This window comes from Pteropus vampyrus, unplaced genomic scaffold (genome assembly GCF_000151845.1).
Source record: "Pteropus vampyrus isolate Shadow unplaced genomic scaffold, Pvam_2.0 Scaffold110, whole genome shotgun sequence".
Taxonomy (NCBI): domain Eukaryota; kingdom Metazoa; phylum Chordata; class Mammalia; order Chiroptera; family Pteropodidae; genus Pteropus; species Pteropus vampyrus.
The window spans coordinates 586,762-608,957 of record NW_011888891.1 but is presented as its reverse complement, the minus strand read 5'-3'; the positions used below and the strand labels follow the sequence as shown (position 1 = coordinate 608,957).

The following is a 22,196-nucleotide window of genomic DNA, read 5'->3' as shown; positions in this document are numbered from 1 at the left end:
AAGAATTTAAAAGCGAGATACCAGAAAAGCTAAAATCAAAACATAACTGTTCTAACGGTTTCAGGCTGAAAATATAAAACTACTCTCAGACTTGAAAGTTTACAAGCCAAGGCAGATTTAGAAAAAAATTATTCAATAGTCATAAACCACTGGTTGAGAGAATCAAGTCATGTGGTACAAAAACCCATGAGAAACCTACCTGAACCAAAGAGCCATGAAAAACCCATTACTTTCGTCTGAAGCAAGTAACACTTACCTGAGTATGAAGAAATAGTGCCAATCACTAGGGACCCCATAAAGTAATTCCTGAGGACACTGGTGGCCCTGGTCTCTCTCTGAGGATCCACAGCCTCTCAGAGCCCACAGGATTTTGAAGGTACTTAAATATTTGGTATATTTTGACAATAGCATGTTTTATAAGTCATTTGTCATCAGCAAACTTTAGACAAGGTTAATGAAAGTTCTGTCACTTTAATGTCTAGCCGGCTTTAAATTACAAATGTCATGCGCCATGACTAAAGAAAGGGCACTGCAATAATACCATAAACCATCGTCTCCAGGGACATACAGGTAATTGCATAGCTCATTAAAAAACTGTTTTAATTATTAATTGACCGTGTCAGAGTTGTCCTTTGAAGTCAATTTTAATTTTTTTTTTCCTTGCAAGCGTTATGATTTCAAGCTGACCTACAGAACTTTGTGCGTCACCTAAAAAACTGCCCACAGTCGTTGGGAAGAAAGCGCTCCAATACTTGGAATTATTTTCAAGTCATTTGCAAATAGGTTACTTAATGGGGGGAAGGAAACAGCAGAACATTTTTTGAGAGGTTTGATGTATTCCCATCACCTTATAGAGAGAGACCACAGAACAAAAAAAGTAATAAGTAAATAAAAATGCCAGGAGTTGGAGCAAGCATTCATCTTTTTGTTAAATTTTCTTCCAGGATGATGCAAAACAAGGACTAAAAATATTTGCAGGAAACCACAGGGCAATCTGATTAGGACTTAGCTAAACTTACAAAGGGAACAGCTAGTTAAATTTTTAATTTAATAAATAATTCTATTAACGAGCTGGTTACAATCACCAAAGCCGAGAGTCATCATTCACAATGGGCAACAATAAGAACTCACGTGCCTAAACCTATCCTTAAGTTACACAATTCAGGTGAGAAACTAGTAGTCTCACATTTTTTTTTCCAGAATGAATCGGGAAGATATGTTACAGAAAAGCAACAGTATGTCCACTCCTGCAAAAAATGCCAAAAGCAAGCTGAAACGACTAATTCTATATTTATAAAGAGACAAGCATCCATAATGTCAGATGACAGAATACTCACTGATTTATTAGCAAACTGAACTTTCACCATAAGAGATAAGAATTTCTCAAAATCTGGATCTTATAAATTAATCCAATCTTTCTTGAAAACCATTTTAAACAGCCAATGCCAACCTTAAGTTTGAATGATTCATTGTCTCATAAAAATTTGAGGTGAATATGACTGGTAGCAAATTTCTGGAACAAGAATCCTCTTACAACACAACCTAAAATCCCAGTGACACAAGTATTAGACAGTTAGGGTGCAGTAATGAAGCTGAGCTCAGGCTATTTCCATCACTACAAACACTGACAGCAAGTCTGCCCACCAAGTTTGCAAGGCTAACAACTTACAGCTCAGAGCTGGAATCAATTTATGCTCTCCACTGTTGTTAATGGCCACGCAGGGAAAGTAACGCCAGAAACCTGACAGCACCCTCCAGTCTAACAGGTCATCTCCCAGAATGTGAAAATGAGGTAAGTCAATTCTGCTGCATTGTCTGCAACTTGAGAATTAAGTAGCAACTACCAACTGATAACAGAAATGACTCTCATTGGAGGCTGAACACCTGATTCTCCTTTGGCCTAACTACTGAGCAGAGACTGGCAGGTAAAGGAATTAGAGGAAAAAGTCATTCCCACTCACAGTTTTCACTTCTGGACAACTGAGCAAGCAAAGATACAGAGCAAATAACCTAAGAAAGGTAAGTAAATAAATACATCAATATTTAAATAATCAAATAGAAATATAGTAAGAAATAGGACCCTGTAGAATGGGGCTCACAAACCAAATCCAGCTCACTGTCTGCTTTTTTATCCCCCAAAACTGAAAATCATTTTTATATTTTTAAATTGTTGAAAAGAATTTTTAAAAGAATAATATATCACGAGTCAAGAAAATTATACAAAATTCAAAATTCAGTGTCCATAAATAAAGTTTTATTGGAACATGGCCATGCTCATTCGTTTACATATTGTCTGTGGCAGCTTTCACACTGTAGCAGCAGAGCGCTGTGGTTGTGAAAGACACCGTATGGCCCATGAAGCCTAACATATTTACTATCCTGCCCTTTACAAAAAAAGTTTGTCAACCTTTGCAAGAATGAAATGGGACCTAACCTTGCTAGCAAGTCAAGTGAGTTAGACCCATCTCCATTCCTTCAAGCAATCCTGATATTCAATAATTTAAAGATTTCCTCCAAAAGAAGAGATTTCACAATAAATGATAAATACCTCCAGCTAGAGGGTACAGCATGAGTTTCCAAATTGATTATAAAGTTCTGTCTCTGGTATATACATATAAGTGCAATACAATGTACGATATTTAATTAAATTGAAGAATGGCTGCACAAGCCATGTTTCTATTAGCCAGGTCTTATTTGATTTAGCAGCAGTAATGAATGCTGAATCAGGTTAGTGTTGTTAAGCTTATCTGGCTTTGCCAATCTACTGAAATTAAGATAATAAAACTGAAGATATGTAATATTGAAGACGTTTAAAAAGAAAACTCGTTTATCTTCAATTAAAATATCCACATACTGACAATAAACTTATTACTCCTCCCTACAGAAAGGTTAGGTTGAAGAAAACAGCACATTAAAAAGAAATTCAGTTCTGCATGGGGACCGTGGAGTTACATTTTAAAATAAGATCAAAAATAGCCTGGTTTTCTTCATACCAACATTTCACACATTTTTATTTGGGGGGGAGGGGGATGTGGGGAGGACAAGAGGCAAAACACAGAAGCTCAAAATATTCTCTAACTGACAAAATGCTGTACTAGATTTTTGGCTTCAAAAAATCTAAATTCTCTGCATTGAGTAGGGAATGAGTGGGGATAAGTTTCTTGAAATGGGCACAACCCTATGTGGGCTTGTTGAATTATCTGCTTGTTTGAGTCATTGGGGGAACTATAGTCACTACCAATCTGATCAAGTTTAATGTTTGAGATAAAAAAAGAAATTCTGACTCATTGCAATTTTCAGACTTTATGAGTTTATTAACATAAACACACAGAAGATACTCCACACTGAAACTATATCAATCATCTTGATATATTATAAAATATAATATATTTAATATTTGATTTAGGCACCAATTAATTTTACAAAAGAATAATAAAACAGCAGCCTCTTCACTCCCTCCACAGTATAGACTATATAATAAAATCAACAGATATAGGCCAAGTCAATGGGTGGAAAACAACCCTTTTGCAGTCGTCTGTGAAGACGTACTAGTTCCTATCCTCAAAAGACACTGATTCCTAGGGCTCAGTAGCCCCATCCCGTTCAAAACCAGACTCTATGCTCAGAAAGAAAGATATGCAGTTCTTCTCTTTCCCCATTTCCCATAATTTAGAAGACAAAGTGAGTATGGTAAATAAGTACGACAGGAAACCAAGGAAAGTACAATTTGGGGGAGGGAGGAAGAAGTATAAACGCTCAGTGAGCACCTGAAGAGAAGTTCCACAAAACTGCATTTACACCAGCACTGATGTCAAACTCAAGCTAATTCACATCCCTCACACGCCAGTCCTGATTATGCTCTTAAAAGTGCTACTGCGTGCTATCTTCAAAATATTAAACCATCCATCAATGTAAGTGATCCTATTAAACAATCTCTGGCTATGACTGCCATCCAGCTGAATGAAAATGAAACCCTAATGATTATTTGAAATGAGAACCAAATGATTTAAGGGAAAATATAAAATGTTTTCTGAATTTATCAAAAGGCAAATAATAATTTTAAAACTTTTTTCTTTTCTCTAATACCAAAATAAATAAATAGAATAAGCAAGCATTAGGCTATCTTGCAACTTTTAGGTATTAGGAAATTAGTCTTGAAGGACTACAGTTGCCTAAGCTCTCTTTCATTTTTTAAGTAACAGTCACAGAGTAGATAGTGAGACTCTATAATTGTAGGTTATCAAGCAAATGTCAGATGATCACATATGCATGCTGAAATGGAGATTCAAGCATTCATTTTGGACAAGGACGGTGAATTGAATCAGGTCATGCCTAAACTTTATCTCCTAAGAATAACAGTATTTAGACCACATAAAGGAAAAACTACACAGAGACTAGTTTTAACTTAAATATGGAGATTAATATTTGTTTTAAGCTCTTCAGTGGTGACACTTGTAAAAAAAATCAGAAATGAGCATTTACTTCTCAGAAGTCTTGAGAGTTTCTCTTTGACACAAGCTCAAAACAGAAGGTGAGAACAACTTTCAAGATCATGCAAAATGCAATTCAGAGGAAAATCACAAAGTATAAATACCATTCAGAGGAAACTCTCAACCACAAGGAGTAACAGTGAGAAAGCAGACCATGACATGATCACAAGGTTAATTCATTAATTATTGGGAGTCGGCAACATTTAGCAAAAACAGCACCACTTTGGAATCTGATGAACCTGGGTTCATATCTCAAACCTAATTTTTACTAAGCTTTTTGACCTTGGGAATGTCGCTTAACCTTTCTGAGCCTGTTTTCTTATTTATAAAATGGGGACATCTTCCTCATTGAATTGTTAAAGGATTAAATGAGAAAACATACATGTAAACTCTTGAACATTGTATTTAACATGCTAAGTACATAATAAATCCATTCCACGCCCTACGCAATTAAACAAATATTTACTAAATTTGAGAATGTGCAGGGCACCATTTCTCAAGTGTGATGAATGAAATAATTTTAAATGGGATATAAATAAAACTTTTAATTTTTCAATATTTAAAATTTTATATATTAAAAAATACAGCTTAACAAACCTGTAATTTCATGGTAAATACTAATTTGGATAAGGCTAGGTAAAAAACTAAATCTACTTAAAGAGAAATATAATGTAAATAATAATATTAGCAATATAAAGATAATGGCAAAAAAATCATATAAGAAAGAAACACTATGTTTTAGGAATATAGATACATAAGAAAGGGTTTCTATCCTCAAAAAGTTTAAAATCTAAAGGCTGTGTAGTTATAAGTAAACAAACAAATGAAATACACCACATATTTCAAGCTCAGAGTCACATACAAGAAGAATGGTGTTAAAAGTCTCTGTCTTCTTTGCTCTTTTAACATGTATCACATATAAAAGCTCTTTAAAAATAAATGAGTTTAACAATTGTCATGCTGAGTTGTAACATAAGCTGATTGGAAGTCCTTGTATAGTAGTAGCATGTTAGGGATTTGCATGTTAAATCTTCTCTTTGAATTATCCAGAAAAATCATTATTTTCTCACTTTTATTTTCTTTATAGGAAACTAAGAAAACAAAGGTTTCTGCTGGTTTAACAGCCAAATCACTCAAGACACTTAGAGCAAAACAAGGAACAATCTACTTAAAACTATAAGATCCAAGAACACTGAATGGTTTTAGACTTCAGCAAGTATCATCCTTAGAGACCATGCACAGGACAAGAATAAGCTGAATTTGCATTTGAAAATAGAGTAAAACAAATTAAATGTCCTTCAAGGAAAATGGGTAGTAAAATAAGATAGAAAAAGAAAGAGACTTTATATGTATTCCCAAGGAAAACCTCAGACTCTTAAAAGCACTCATAACAGGCAGGACCTTATTGAAACTCTTACGTATCTTAAAACAAAACAAAACAAAACAAAACAAAACAAAACAAATGTCCTATTATCATCTCATAATTCATACAATATATTAACTTTTGCTTTTTTAATCTCTCTTTAAGTTGTCTTCCGGCATGATGCTTCTATAACATTTTAATAGTAAACCTCCATCATGTCAAAATTTCTCTACACAGAGTATTGATTTAAAAATAATTTTTTTTTTATATAAAAAAATAAAAAGCTACAGGCAACTGAAGACACACTGAAAAGGATCTAATGCCTAGGGAACATACAGTTCCACAGCAGAGATGTATGAAAGGGAAATATTCCATGCAAAAAGAAATATATAAAACAGAATAAGTAAAAAGATAACTAGCAGTGACATTCTCTAAACTACAAGATATGTTCCTACAGTTTAGACCATACAAGGTGAGAGCATGCTAATGGGTAATTAGGATTCTGTATTAGCTAACAGGCAAAAAGAATAAAGCTTTGCCATATCACAAAATCACTCTGTCATATTGCCATTCATTCCAACTGTCACTAGTGTATCGATTTTCTCAGAAGCTTTATGATTCAGCTGCCTCTGAACTACAGTTAAGAGCAATGCCCACCTGCATCAATGGCTAAATACAGATGTAGAAAATAATGAATAGAAGTGGCAGAATTAATAAATTATCATTTTTCTTCACAATTTGCTTTGAGGAACAATGCACAATGCAAAAAAAAAAAATCTGTAAAAATAGGTTGGGGATTGAATAGAGTTTCTTAGATAGGAATTTCTGAAATATATCAAATAAAATCCTGTTTTCTTTAAAAGCAATATTTTAATCCAAATAGCTGATCTTTATTCTGGTTCTTTGGCTTTCTGTTTTTTTTAAGTCAATTATCTTTAATTATCTTTCATACCAAGAACCAACAGTAAGGAACTGAAAAAAAAAAAAAAGTTGGAAGCTCAGTAGACCCCAAGGATTCTATAAGAGTTCCTGAAAAACAACAACAACAACAACAACAACAACAACAAAAAAGCAACTGATCATCATCCGTGTAGAGAAACACAAATCCCAGGGTCATTCCCACTAAATCAGCAGACCAGTGTGATGAGTGCTGCTGTCAATATGGCTATTCTACCTTGACTTTTGAATGTCAAAAGTAATATGGACAGAATTGACTAAGCAGTCTCGGAGGTACTGCCTTTAAAATTTTTAACTTTATGGCCATTAAATATTGAACAGATAATTGGATTTATCCCCTTCAGTGCTTTATGGACGTACAAAGTACCTACCTTCTTCTGTTTTATTCAAATTAATGGTGCTCTTTTAAAGTGTCCTGAGCATATACTATAGCCGACTCATTAAAAGGATGCTTCATCTTCTGCTTATCAACTCTTTGCTCCATTTGCAATGAGAGGGCAAACACCACACTGAAACCCACACCAACAGATAAGGGAAAATCTACTGAGAGTCACCACAAAACCTAGAATTTTCCCTCCCCAAATTAAAGTGCATGGTGTGATTTGACAGTCGATTAGCTGTTACCATGGAAAACCACAACAGAGAGTCCATTCCTCTGTTTTTAATTAAAACGTTTATAAATACTTCTTTGCAACCAGGTAGCTTAGTGCTACATTTTAAAATCAAATCTGGAGAACACAGGGATGCCAGTATCTCTCTAGAGGATGAGCCAAATGAAACCTTGGATTGTGCATTGGACAGGGATAAAAAATACACCCATGGACAGGCTGTGCAATTTACGCTAGCGATAAGGTTATTTCTATCAAGTATGACTAACACCTACAAATGTACAACCTGAAAATAACTCTAGTGGAGGTGTTAGTGGAAAGGGGTTAATGGAAATAATGTTTTCATTTTAAACAATATAAATCCACAACTGGCATTCCATTGGCCCGTGACCTCCCCTTACCCAATCCTTGTTCAAGTCATTTGCTAGTGTAATTGAAACCTTCTTTGAGAGTCTTTAGATTTCATTTCATGTTTTGGGGACAATGCAGCTAAAAGACATTTACCATCCATCTTTCTTAACATTCCTAATCTAAATAGAAGACCTAAATCCACGCCTGTGCTTTTGATGGATCGCTAGCCTTCCTATACGATAGAGCTTAAAGAGATCCTATTATTGCTTTCAGAACCTTACAGAAAACATACATTCATACTCATTTTAGTTTCTATCACCTAGTTGAACGCATATACTTATTTTTAAATATTTGTTTTTTTAAAAAAAATAAGTTTTCAATTAAAATTCAAAAGAACAAGTCAAAAATAATACACGAATCAAACGTATATAGAAAAAAAAAGGCTCAACAACATGACATGTTAAAAAATATAAAATTGTAGAAATAGATTTGCTGCTCCTGAGTAAAATGCTCAAGATACTCTAAAGCTTTTCCAACATATGAGTACTTTTAATACAGGTCTCTACCTATTAATTTGGTAGAGACAACCTACGTATAAAGAAATGCCTCTACCTAGCCATTGCAGTGCCATTAATCTGACTCTAGTAGGGGACATAATTTTGACGATTATCTCAATTATTCTATTATATGTGCATTCAAAATAATGGTTTTTATTTTCAGTTTGTCTTCGAATGTGTGTGAGGTCTATCTAATACAAAGCCAAATTAACTGCTTATAGCTAGGAAAATTCGAAGGAGTAAAGGGAAAAAAACCTACCTCATTTAGGCACCTATTAGACTAGTGGCTAACCTAAACAAGAAGACCTCACAATCTGTATGTCAGAAAATCCTTCCCAAATACAAGTGGATTAAAGCCCTCACTTCAACATTCAAATAGGCCTCTCAGAACAGTTAACAGGCTGCACAAAGACAGCCTCCTTTCATATCCATTTCTACTCTCTTTGACTTACAAGAGTCACAACTGCCCAGTATAAAAATGCAAATGAAGCTTAATGACAGCCCTTTGGACACAAATTCAAAGTGCCTCTGGGTGTACAAGCTACTTTATTTCTTTTTGTGCACTAGAATTTTTCCTACATAAGAACAGGATAAAACTGGAAACATTTAGATATTAAGGTTACATGGGTTATCTCTAACAAAACTACCTGCAGGGATGAAAGGAGCAATTGCCAAGTTTGCTGTGCCCTTCCTTCTACAAATCAAGGTCTGTCCAGGAACACTGTATCACCTGAAGCTGCCTGGCGGTTGACTAAGTCATTCAGGATTACCTGTTGTGAGCCCATCATTCCAAAAACCCCAAATGTAATTTTGAACAAGAAGAGAATATAAGAATATCTCATAGGTGAAGTCCACAAATTCCAAACATTTAACAAAGAAAGCTGACAAGTTTCACAATGAACCTGTCAGTGCCAAGTTGATTGAGAAGGGAAGGTTTGATGGCGAGATGCCCAGTTGGAAGAATGCACAAGAGGCTGACATGAGAATGAAACAGCAGGTACCAACTTTATTGTGCGGAGCACACTTCTGTTTCTAGAAGTGCAGTACTATTGTGGGGAGTGCAGTATCGCACACACTTCTTATGCTCCCCTTCTGCTCCCCGGGACCACATGGCTCCACACACAGCAGAGTACAATAGTAACATTAAGCCACACATGTGTGATACAATAAGCTGAAGTATGTTTACGTATTTTAGGTGCAAGCACCGTATTACACTAATGTAACATTCTAAATCTGGGGTCCTGTTCCTAGCCACGAGCCTGGATCACAGCCAGACCTGGGACCCACCAGGCCTGAGACCCACAGACCCAAAGAAGGAGGAACACATTTATATCCCATGTGGAGCTGAAGTATATGTCAGCCTTTTATATTAAATATATTTTAAGCATTCTTGTATTTATTAAAAGCATTTTAATCAGGAGCTTAACTCTTGAAAAATGCACGTGCTTGATATGCCCACCACTCTTCAAAGTTCAACTAGAAGAGTGAAAACTAGTGAAATTTCTCACCTAAAAGCTTACAACGAATTCAGAGAGAGAAAAAAGCCCAAAAGGTAGTCAAACAGTGTATGAAATTAGGGAACTTGGTCACCAAGATAAACAGACAAAAGGGCTAAAAAAGGATATGTTATGAAGTCTCTGGCACTTACCCCATTTGTGAACCAAACCTTTCTTATTTCCTACCATATAAAAACCCTAGGTTGGCTACCAGAATCAAGAGTGGCTCATTGTTCCCTCTGAATTCCTGAGAAGTATAAGTATGCTTGCTTAGGAAAAAAAGTTAGAAGAATAAAGTAAAGGAACAATTATAGGGCTACAGCAGAGAAGGTACAAGATCAGCCCAGAAATCTATGTCAGAGAAAACAGTTAGTTCTCAAAACACGTGGGAGCACGTCAAAAGAACACAGGAGACAACCTGAGGGGGCTCCCACTGATTAAATCTGAGAGAATTTGAACATAAAATGTTTAAGAAAATAAGGAATAAACCATTAAAAAGAGTTTTTGAGGCAACACAAATGATAAAAGATTAGATAGATAGATAGATAGATAGATAGATAGATAGATAGATAGATAGATAATAGATGGATGGATGGATGGATGGATGGATGGATGGAGAAGGAGAGTTCTTTATAAGAGAATTCTGACTACTGACTGGTAAAGATGCTATAGTTGGAAACTCATATGAAAGACTGGTTCAAGCAAGAATTGTCAATAGAAGTTAAATTGAAGGAGAAATTTTTAATGAAGAATAGATATTTCCATGACTTAAAGTGTATCCCCACAAACTGCTTATTAGCTGTAAGGAAAAATACATTCATCACATGGTGGAAAAAAAAAGAACACCTCTACCAGATAATCACAATTAATATTACCAATGAAGGAAAGAATGACATTGAATACCTCTGGATATAATACACATAAGGACATGCCTTAAGTATTTATTCCAGCTGAGAAAACATAGCCTTAATCTCATCATGAGAAAACATCAGATGACCCCAAATGAGGACCTATTTTTTAAAAAATGGAGGAGGAGGGCTGTATTTGTTTAGATATCAAGTCATAAAAGACAAACAGCCTGAAAAAACTGATCCCCCATTAAGGGAGACATAATAACTAAATGTAATATGTGATGAATGTTGTACTGCAAGGGGAAAAATGATATAAAAATACCATTAGATCAATTGACCAAACTGAAATACGGACAGATTAAAGCATTATGTCAATGCTAAATTTCCAAAAAGTTATAATTGCACTATAGTTACATAAGAAATGCTGTTATTCTTTGGAAATACATTCTGAAGTATCTGGAGGCAAAGAGACATGATGTATGCAATTTACTCTCAAAAGGGGCAGGAAAAAAAATGTATAAAGATGTGAAAGATCACACCAGGGAAAAAGTGTTCATACACACAAATGAGAAAGCATATGGAGCAAAATGTCAGTAAAAGTAAATCTCTTTAATGGGAATGCGGTGTTCTTTGTACCATTACTGCAACTTTTCAGTAAATTTTAAACTATGTCCCAAAAAAAGTTTTAAAAAAAAAGACCAACCACCTCTCCCATACAATTTAAAATGGCATATGGCAGTGTTTCTAATTTCATAACCTTATTTCTGTTAACATCACTTAAATGTGGAGAAAAATATGGAGAAAGTGTTATGCACAAAGATGGCTGCCACAGCATTGTATATAAAAGCAAAAAATTTAAAAATATCAAATGTTTTTTAAAACTGGGCTAATGGTTAATAAAATTAAGCTATGTAAATTCCAGCCTTTAAATGCAGCCTTTAAATGTGTATACAAAAGTTTATACCAACAACTGGAAACACATGACATGATATTAAGTGACAACAGGAATAAAGATGATATATACAGTATGATCACATGTAGGTAAAGTAGAAAGATAAAAACGGAAAAAAATTATAGAAAAAAGGGTAGAAAGAGATCCATGAAAATGCCAACACTGGTCACGTCTCCTGAGATGGCTTATATATGATTTCTTTCCCTTCTGCTTTCTGCGCATTTCAAATATACAATGCTTATATAATAACATTATCATAAAAATAAACTTTATTTTTAGAATAATAACTTACAGAATAGAAATAAGTTTAATTTACTTAAGTTCTTCAGGGACACCTGCTGTATAAAGTAAATGATACTGTTCGGCTCTACAAATCTAATTTGAGCTTTTTTCTAGTCCCAAAGATGGGAAATTGTTAAAATAAAGAAACGGGAAGTCATGCTAGGAGACAGTCTTTAGTAGAACTTATTTACATTTGTTAATCCACACATTCATGAGCTACAGGTGCCTCTTTTCTGCTTATTCTGAGCCATCAAAAGATGAGATCACTTGATATTATCCCACTGTGCCCCACCTCACCCCACCTCAAAGAAGGGAAAAAGAAAAGATAACACTAACAAGAATGAAGCATAATGGTGGCTTCACTATCACGATACTGTACCTTGTTGAGCCCAACAGTCCCATTTCTTACCCTTCCTGCTCTGATGCTCAGGAGCATACATGCAAGCTATAATTCTTCAATTCAGTCCTAGTAAGTAACTCTGGTATTCTACAAGTGCAATTGGTCAAGTCAATAATTCTGTCCACAGAACCTGTCTCTGCATAGAGCTCACTGTGGTATTATTCACTGAGAGAGAGAAGGGACTGGGGAAGGAGAGAGAGAGAGGGTGGGAGAGACAGCAGGAGCAAAAGAGGGAGGAACAGCAAGGGAGGGAGGGGGAGAGTAGAGAAAACAGCAGAGATTTTAAAAAGTAGGTGACAATGATGAGATATAACTGTTTGGTTAACTGAAAGGTTGAAAGTAGAAGTGAAACAGCAGCACCATTCATTTTATATAGCATGTGAGGCTCCCACAGTCACTACCAAAAGGTCAGGCTATTTTTTTTAAAAAAGTGGGGGTTACTAAGAGAACTGTGTATAACAAATCAAAAGGGGAAGTTTTTTAATTAAACAATTATTATAGTTCAGTTTCTGTTTAAGATATACATTTGAAAGCATTTGACTATATTTATTTCTTACTATAGCCTGCTTTTGAGTAATCTTGAACTTCAACTGAATCTCCTAACTCAGCCAATGAAATAATTAAAATTCTTTTGCCAACTTGATCTGGATGAAAAAATCAAACACTTCATTTAAAATTTATGTGAGGCACATTCATAAGAATACACTAATTTGTCATTCAGATTTCAAATTGAATCTATTTAATGACTGCCGATAGCAAAGCAATAGGAATTCAAAGAAGAAAAATAGTCATACAATTGACAATTACCCAAAGTTCCTGTCATGTTTTATGAATCAACGATTGTCTCCAAACTTGTGAAAGAAATCAATGTGTATTAGCTTCTGGAATCTTACAACCTATCTGCACTAAACTATAAAAAATGAACACAATTAGACATACAAGTTAAAGAATTCATCAATTTGAATGAACAAAAATAAAGAAGTTCTCTATGATCTCATGTTCCTTTTCAAAGCAGCACAATTCTTAGGGCTGTTTACCACTATTTCTTCTTCTTTGCATTCATGTTCTTTATCAGCAAGATGGTCACGATGTCTTTCAGACTTGAGTGATAAATAACAAAACAACATAGTTCCATTCCAAAATATGAATGGCCTCGGAACACGGCTCTAAAAAGCAACTGCAATGGTTGTGCCAGAGAAAAATAACACCCAGCAACACTATCACGCTATCACATCCTAAATTAAGCAAGAACATGAAGGAGTAGAAATAAAAATAGAAAAAGAAGGCAAAAAAAAAAAAAAACGAGAGAGATACGAGGTAGGAGAGTAAATCCCTGAAATTTCAACACAGAAATAACGAAAAGTGAAAACTCATTCCTATTATTGTTCTCTTGTTTTCTCCTGAAATAAAACTAAACCCGAGGACTTAAATACAGAATAGATTAAATTATTTCTATCCAGTGGTAAATAAATACCACTCCAGTTTTACCTCTTGCCTCTCCTCCCTCAATTCACATTTATAAACCTTCTTCAGAGCTATGTGCATTCTGACATAGGGGCCACAAAGACATCTTTCTGATGCTATAGCTGGTGGGGCCGACCAAACGCGGAGTTCCTACTGATGTATTCAGGCAGGAAGAATTACTTCCAAACCCTCCAGGAACATAAGTGGAAGGTTCTGGACCAAGGTGATTCCATTCCTGTTGTCTATCCTTAGAGAGAGAGAGAGAGAGAGAGACCTGCATAAATTCTATGTCTAATTGTACTCATTTTAACAAATCAGAATTAAACCTGAATATTAAAAATAGTTGGCCCACAGTGACAATATCACTGCTTAGAACAAATATTTCCACAAAAGTAAAAACAGTAAATCCAAATCTTGTCCTGTCATATTCTCGTTATGCCCATTCCTGACCATCCCATTTAAAACTGCACCACTCCCTAGTACTCCCAGTCCCTCTCAGCCTGCTCTATTTTGTCCACAGTTGTTCTTATCCTAAAAACACTAGAGAACTTGTTCATTTTGTATGTTAATTGTTTACTTCTCACTCTTATCCCTCTCCCCTGCCCTCCCCAAAAATAAGTTCTACGGTGGGTGGGATATTTGACTGTTTAGTTTACTAATATGCCCTGGTGCCTGTCACATAATAGACATTCAATAAATGTCTGTTAAATGAATGAATTATTCATTAAGCTAAATGATTTCTTGAAGCTCTTCTTATTCAAGCAGAAAAGGCAAAAATTAGGTGGGGAATCTTTAAAGAGTTATAATAGGACAGATAAAAGGTTATTATCTTTATTATGGCAAGCCTACTTACAAATGATTAAAGACCACATACACACATTCTTAAACACTGATGCAGAAATGAGTAAAGAACTTAAACAGAACAGCAAGTACTTAATAAACATTCAGAGAAAAATAAACTCACCAATATAAAATGAACACTAAAATGATACTTTTCCTGAGTAATTAGCAAATATTTTTTAAATTATTATTTATTAAAGTAGAGTTGACAGCAAAGAATTTTAAACTAAGAGTCCCTGACATATCACTGTGCAGTAAAATGGTCATTCCCAACCAGTAGGAGTGACATTAAAATCACCATTCTAGACAGTTTTCAGAAATAAGAATTTAGAGCTAAAAAATGTCCCTACATCTGATCCAGCAATTTCAATTGTGAAAACTTATTCCAAAGAAATACTCTAAATTATAGACAAAAATCAAATACAAAGATGTCCATTAAAGCATTATTTACAATAGCGAATTCTGGAAACAATCTAGAGAATTAACAATGGGGAACCAGTTCAGTCAATTATGGTACAACCACTAAGTCAATTATTATTACAGTCTTTAAATTGTATGCTTGAAGAATTTTATAAATACAAATAATACAATGTTAAATAAATAAAAGCAAGCCAAGTCTGTACAGAACCATGCAGGGCGATATGAAAGGAAGGCAGATGATATTATTATGAGTATTATCTATGAGTAATAGGATTATAACTGAATTTTTATTTTCTAAACTATACTTTTATCGATTTTCTTTTATTCATTAAAATAAACATGTTCTACCTTTACAATAAAAAAATTAATGAAAGATTTCATAGAAGAGTTGGGACAAAATATGCTTTTGAGTTATTATTAGCAAGAAGAATAAAGTTTTAGAAGAAAAGAGCAAATGTTAGCAGTACCAGGAAAACACAGAAGTAGCATTTTTAAGAAATAGAATATCCTTAATCCCCTTTAAGTAAAAAACAGCAAATAATAAACCATAGCCATGAATAACCTCTATAGGGTCCTTTCATTCCAAAATTATATTGTTAGGATTCTTCTTTTAAAATTCAATATCAAATTTGACAGGGAATTTTTAAACAGGAACACTTACAAGTTTTATTTCCTAACTCACATTGCTATGAAAGAGGAACAAACCTGAAAAAAAAAGAGAAAATAAACAGCATGTATTGCATTAGCATTGTACCTTCACCATGAATATAAACTAAAATTATTGAAAATAAATGGACTTCCAAATAAATCAAACAAATATAGAGTCACTGATCACAATGATAAATCATTTGCTAGGAAAAGGCTGAATTTATAAAAACAGCTCTATCTTTATGGATGGTCAGAAGAAAAAACTACCCAAGCTCTTATGAAAGTCCTTTTTAATAATCTGTACAAGCAGAGTAATCATTTAGACTTAGAATTCAAATGTTTAAAACGAAGATGATGGTTGTCCTTACAGATACAGATCTACAGACGTTAACATCTGCACGTGCTCTTCGGATATCTACAAAACTGTCAACAGAAATATGAACATCCTTTGCAGTCATCTGACAGCACTGCTTCATGAAATTACATCAGATCTCTATCTAAACCAAGTTTTAGGGCTATGCATAGATACAGTGTAAATGAGAATATGAAGGAAAGGTAAGAAAATTCAAGCAAACCTATTTCTTTTCTTTTAAGATCAAATATATTTCTTAAGGCTAAACATCAGAAGCAAGATGCTCGGATACCAACACTTTCCTTTATAACCTTTGCTTTGAATCTACATCCAGAGGGAAAATCATGTTTACAAGAACCACAAGACATGTGAAAAGCAATAACCAAGATAAATGAAAAAATACTGGGTTAAGTTTTAGTCAGAACTTTATTGCAAAGGTACTTTGTTTTATGAGATGAAGAAATCTACTTTTACTCTTCTCCTCTAGCGTTACATATTGAAAAAACGAAAACATGATTAAACTATTTTTTAATGTCACCTCATTTATAAAGAGCTTCAGGAAAACAATTTACATGCAGGCTGAGCACGATGGTACGTAGTGTGGAACCCAATATCAAAAACTAAAGTTCAATTTCCACTGCTAATCAAGTTTCTAAAACAGGAACTCTGTTCTTTCCTTTACTACCTAATTTTTTTGTTGTTTCATAGTCTTAATTCAAAATCTTCTAAAATTTGGGAGTCTTTTTTTTTTTTTAAGACAAAAGTAGCATGTCAAAGAAAATATCAGAGGTAATTAGAGCTCATCAATTGTTCTCATTCTAGAAGAAAGAGAAAAAAGAATGAGTCAGAACTTTTGGATCAGTTTAATGATGTGTGTTTAAGAAAGGAAGTGAGAAAGTACCATGCGGGACAGATTCAGCATAAAGTAGAGAGAGACCAAGTAGATTTCAAAAATCAAGTACACCTGTGATACTGAGACTTGCCCTTTATATCTGAATTTTCAGCCTTTACTACAGCAGTTTCTAACCTTTCTGGCACCAGGGACCTGTGCTCCTATGAGAATCTAATGCCAGATGATCTGAGGTGGAGCTGAGGCAGTGATGCTAGCACTGGGGAGTGGCTGCAAATACAGACGAAGCTTCACTCGCAAGCCTGCTGCTCACTTCCTGCTCTGTGGCCCAGTTCCTAATCTGCCCATGATCCTTATTGGCCTGAGGGTTGGGGACCCCTGCTTTACCGCATAAAGCAGAAGGCTGCCAGATCTTTCTGTATATTAGAATCATCTACAGATCTTTTAGAAAGTCCAAAACCCAGGCCACACCCCCAAACAATTAGGCCACAGTCTTAAGGGAATGAAATTAGGCATCAGGGTTTTCAAAGCTCCCCAGGTTTGGGACCACTGGCTCAAAATATTGAAACCAAATAAATTCTTCTACCTCTTTTAAGATTTATCATAGATGTCATCTTGGGGCGGGGGGAGAGTAAAAGGAAAAATCATTGAACCAATGCATTAATCAATATCTGATTTTTAAAGAAAATCATGTACACATATACTCACTACTGTTACTGAAGCTAGCTCAACAAAATGCTGGAAAAATCATTATTAAGGTACATGGCATATTATGCTGACATGGGTTTATACCGCACAGTATTATTCTGTTATGGATGCTGATTTGGGTGAGAGAGCAGAAAGGAGAGAATCTTATTACAAACTCAAAACAAGGTTATGCAGATTCTAAGTTGACTACCACAGCTTTCTAGTGACAAATTGGCATCAATTAGAGGTGTCTGAAGAAGTAAACGTGCTTAGCCTGGCCTACCATAGTTTTCTTCTAAGAAGGGAAAGAACATTAAAACCCTCTATTAAGTTCAAAGCTGGAGAAGGATGCAAAGAAGACAATCCTAAACCTTGTAATTCATTTAAAAAAAAAAAAAACTCATTGCATCAATGTTCTGATTGTACATATTATTAACATATGGTCCAAAAGATTTTACTCTTTACATAACATTTTCTTCCCCTCCAGCTCCTATATCCCTCCTATCTTTAACCAAAAAAAAAAAAAACTAAAAATGGTTGTAGGTACATGTATTCTGTTTTACTACTGGTTCATGACATCCATAGAGTTCACGTGTGCAGAGCACCACCTGTGTACTTAGCTTAAATTTGCAGAATCTTTCATCCCCAGGAAAGAGTATAGATTATTTTTATGCCATCCAAATGGGAGAATGTCCCAGATAGCAGATGATGAAGGGGACCCGGAGGCACCATAATGCTAACATGCTTACAAGCACTACAAAATTTGGCTTCAAAGACACCTCTGAGTTTGACAGCACTTCCAAAGATCTCTATGAATAGTAAAGACATATTTGCTAATGACAGGGGCAGTGGTAGCATAGGGTGTAAGGCAAAAAGCATGGCCTTGTGATTGTGACCACATTAGATTTAAGATAGAAGACATTCTCCTAGAAGAAACTCAGGAAAATCGGTGTATCAATTTATGTGCTACAAACATGGCTGTGCTTCGTTACTGTCACATAGGATTAAAAACATAAATCTTGACCACTCTCAAAGACCTAAGGTCAAGCTGTATAACATTTTTTCGTTAGAGCTGGCTTTTGGCATTTTGGTGATTTCAACGACATTTATAACGGGCCAACTTTCAACAAAAGATCACTTAACTAACTTTTTTTTTAATAGCACATAAAGGTGAAGGGAATACTTCTTTGCAGAACAGATATGCTAGAGATTAACTTTAGAGTTGTTCTGTTTCATTCTAAATTTTCTTCTGCCTCTATCCTGCCGTGAAGTCATGATGCATCTGTGACAGAATAACTCCCATGGCAACAGACTGACATCATAAACACCAGATTAAGACTTGGCTGCAAAGCCAAAAGAGATGATGGGCTGGGAAGGAAGAGGCTATAATTCAAACAAATCTCTTCCATAATAGCTATGGGAATACTAAACATTGCTGGCCAAGTAAATTGCTTTTTGTATAAGTGTTCTCCTTTCTGAAGTTTGCCCCAGTGTGAAAGTCTCTCTGTAAGTCAGAACCTTAGCATTATTTTAATGTACTGCTCTGTATTTAATAATCTTATGCTTCAGACATTAGTCTGTTACCATGGGAATGACAGCAGCACAAATACAGGATTATGGCTATCAAGCAGGAGAAAAGAAATTATGAATAAGCCTCGTTATGTTCAATAATTAGCAGCTACATGGTAAAAAACAAAACCATGAATTTAGGTTGATGCATTTATCTCAGTGTTTGAATACAACTCTGAGTGTGTTACTGCTTTAAAATGAGATTCTAACAAACTGCCAAAAAATTCTTGACTAGCAGTTGCTACTCAGTGCTATAATTTAAAAACTCATCCTGTCCATCTCTTCTGCTCCTATTTTAATTCTTTCTATTAGTTGCAGAAGATTGGCAACTAATAGATGATACTCAACACCTCATGATGGATACCGGTACCTTGAGCCAACAATTTTAAGAGAAGAACATGGAAATACTAAATATTACAGCTCCTCTACCTTAGCTAGGTGCAAAAGGGACAACTTCCAGATGACAGAAAGATGCTGCCACAATAAGAAAGAAGTCTCTACCCAGACGCAAAATGGGACACTAAGTGCCAGGCATACAAGACTAACTGGGACCAACATCTGATCCATGTAGCCCTGTATTCTTTCTTCTAAAGTGACAATAAAAAACATGTTTACTATGATGAGTAAGAAAGCGTTTCATGCAGTCAGAACTTTTCTTAACAAGACCCAGAATTTCACTGATTGCAGGAAAGATTAGCAAAATGGAGGGGGTACACATTTAGAGATTATCAAAGACTTCTAAAGCATTATTTTTCTAAACAAAAGACTACATCCAAAATAAAAGCATGTACTAGAGTAATGCCATAGTGTCGTCTTCCCTGAATATTTGGGAATATGAAGACATTGCCAGACCTCTTAACATCTGTGGAATCACCCGCTCTCTTAACGAGAGTAGCAATCCTAACATTATTCTACCTAAATCAAGTGGCAAGAACAAAATCTTAATCTACTCTTAATCCAATAAACATCTGACTAAGATTGTCAGCTCCTTGGTACTTTCAGACTTCCCAACATCTCCCTCCTTCCATGAGGTTTCCACATTCTAAGGCAATGGCACAACACATCATTGGAGGAAAATAATTTTAGAACATGCCACCCAAATTAACTGGTCGTGAATAGGCTCTGATTAAAATATAAAGATCTTTTAAAATAATTTAAAATGATTCACTGGAACTAATTTGGAGGTATTTTAATCGCTGAATGTGCGATGAGCTGTGGTCTCCTTTGGCCCCGGGCTCTCCTTAGAGAAGGACATTTCTAGTTTGGCCTTTAGCAATTGGGTAAGGGTCATCTGAGCCATACACAATAAACTGTCCATGCCTGCATTTCCCTCTGCCTTTTCTGATTTATGTCTTTCCAAACCAGACTGTATATACTTCCCCTTCTCAGTGAATATTGTTCATATGTTTATAAGCTAGATAGCTAGATAATTTTTAACACAACAATATGACAATTATTTAAAGAATCATATGAGATCAAAGACCTCAGCTTACATTCTTTAGTCATTTGTTTGAATTCCATTTTAGATTAAACGAAGGGATATTTTCCCAGCATAATGTTCTAACATATTCACAGAGATTCAACTAAGGCCACTTCTGAACCAATACCTAAGCCACACTTAACTCAGCTTTTCTAATGTGACTGTGAAGTTCAAGGGGATGTTTGCTGCTTTGGAAAGTGCCTTCTGAGACCCTCTACAGATTCCTTCACAAAATCGTTGGCGCCTGGTCTCCAAGATTTCCTGAATCTCAGCCAAAAACACTTCAGACAAGAGGAGGAGAGCTGACCTCTATTTTCTTGCTCTTTAGACCTTGCTGTTTCATTCTGGATAAAGCTTGAGTTGAAAAGAAATGAAGAGAGGGGGAAATCTATATATTGGAACAGTCTGATAAGCACTGAATTCCCTGACTTAATCCTCCTAGCAATCTGATAAAGTAGATATTATTATACCCACTTAAGAAATGAAGAAATCAAGGAAGAAAGCTATCCAACAATTAGCAATGGAAGTGTGGAATTCAAACCTGATACAACTACAAAACCCAAGTTCTTTATGCAGGAACTTGAAAGCAGGAACTCCATCTTTTCATTCTTCTGTGTAATCTCAGAGATGACACATATAAAGAGTTCTTAACAAAACATGTATAACAAGTAATAGCAAAAAATTTACAAGACTATAGTCTAGTTTCTTTTGTCAAGGCAATCCCCTTCCTCTTACCAGACCAGAGCACACATGTCAACCACAAGTCCCTACCACAGCGTCAGAGATGAGGGATGGAACTTCAAACATCCATTCATTCTGAAGTCGATGTATCCAAGCATAAGATTTTCACTTACCTAAAAGAAAGAAGAGAGAAGATCATTATTGTAATGCAGACATTTACCTCTTAGAAACTTTATCCACAAAAATATTAAAATATACTTCCATTTTATAATCAAGTGTCCTGAGCACAACAGCATAAGAGCTATTTCTTCATAGCTCTTAATTTCTCAAGGCCATCTCGCATTCTTTGTTACTGAGTATTTAAATTCCAGGCTTTTGCCCACCTTAACCTAAAACAGTCTTTATTTTTTTTTGAGAAGTTTGAACATATCAAACTGATGTTTGATGATCTTCTCCAGAAAACTGCATGCAGACATCTTTCATATAGCTTCAGTGGGTTCACAGTCCTCTTGCAGTCTACCCATTGACCTTATATGATACACATCTGATACGAGACTAGACTATAGGATATTCCTGATTCTTAAACATGATTCAAATTGCTTCATAATCCCACATAAAATTTAAATTCCCAAAATTGTGAGTGATATATGTACAAAATTTTGCACCCAGCAAACAGAAAAGGCACGTTCTGACACATAAACAAAAAATTTGGTCAAGACTAGGTTGTGACGAAAGTTTCTAGAAAGAGCAAAGAGCTGATAATTATCTGGATGTTAACTAGATATGTTGGTTACAAAATTCAAAATTTAAATAAATTAAAAACATCAAAACAAACAAGGAATTACCAGGAAAACCTGAGAAAGAAATATTGTGCTGTATACGTGTGTGTGTGTGTGTG

At 35.1% G+C, this 22,196-nt stretch overlaps 1 protein-coding gene and 1 long non-coding RNA gene across 4 annotated transcripts in view; both read right to left on the bottom strand.

Annotated features, from left to right (window-relative positions):
• Positions 1-22,196, bottom strand: part of CADM1 (cell adhesion molecule 1) — a 322,797-nt gene that overhangs the window by 201,249 nt on the left and 99,352 nt on the right. The window lies entirely within an intron of this gene.
• The window catches only part of LOC111743260, a 102,181-nt gene continuing 96,681 nt past the window's right edge, over positions 16,697-22,196 (bottom strand). Inside the window, exon 2 of the long non-coding RNA XR_002781612.1 lies at positions 16,697-21,471. This is a non-coding gene — a long non-coding RNA (uncharacterized LOC111743260). The remainder of the gene's footprint in view (positions 21,472-22,196) is intronic.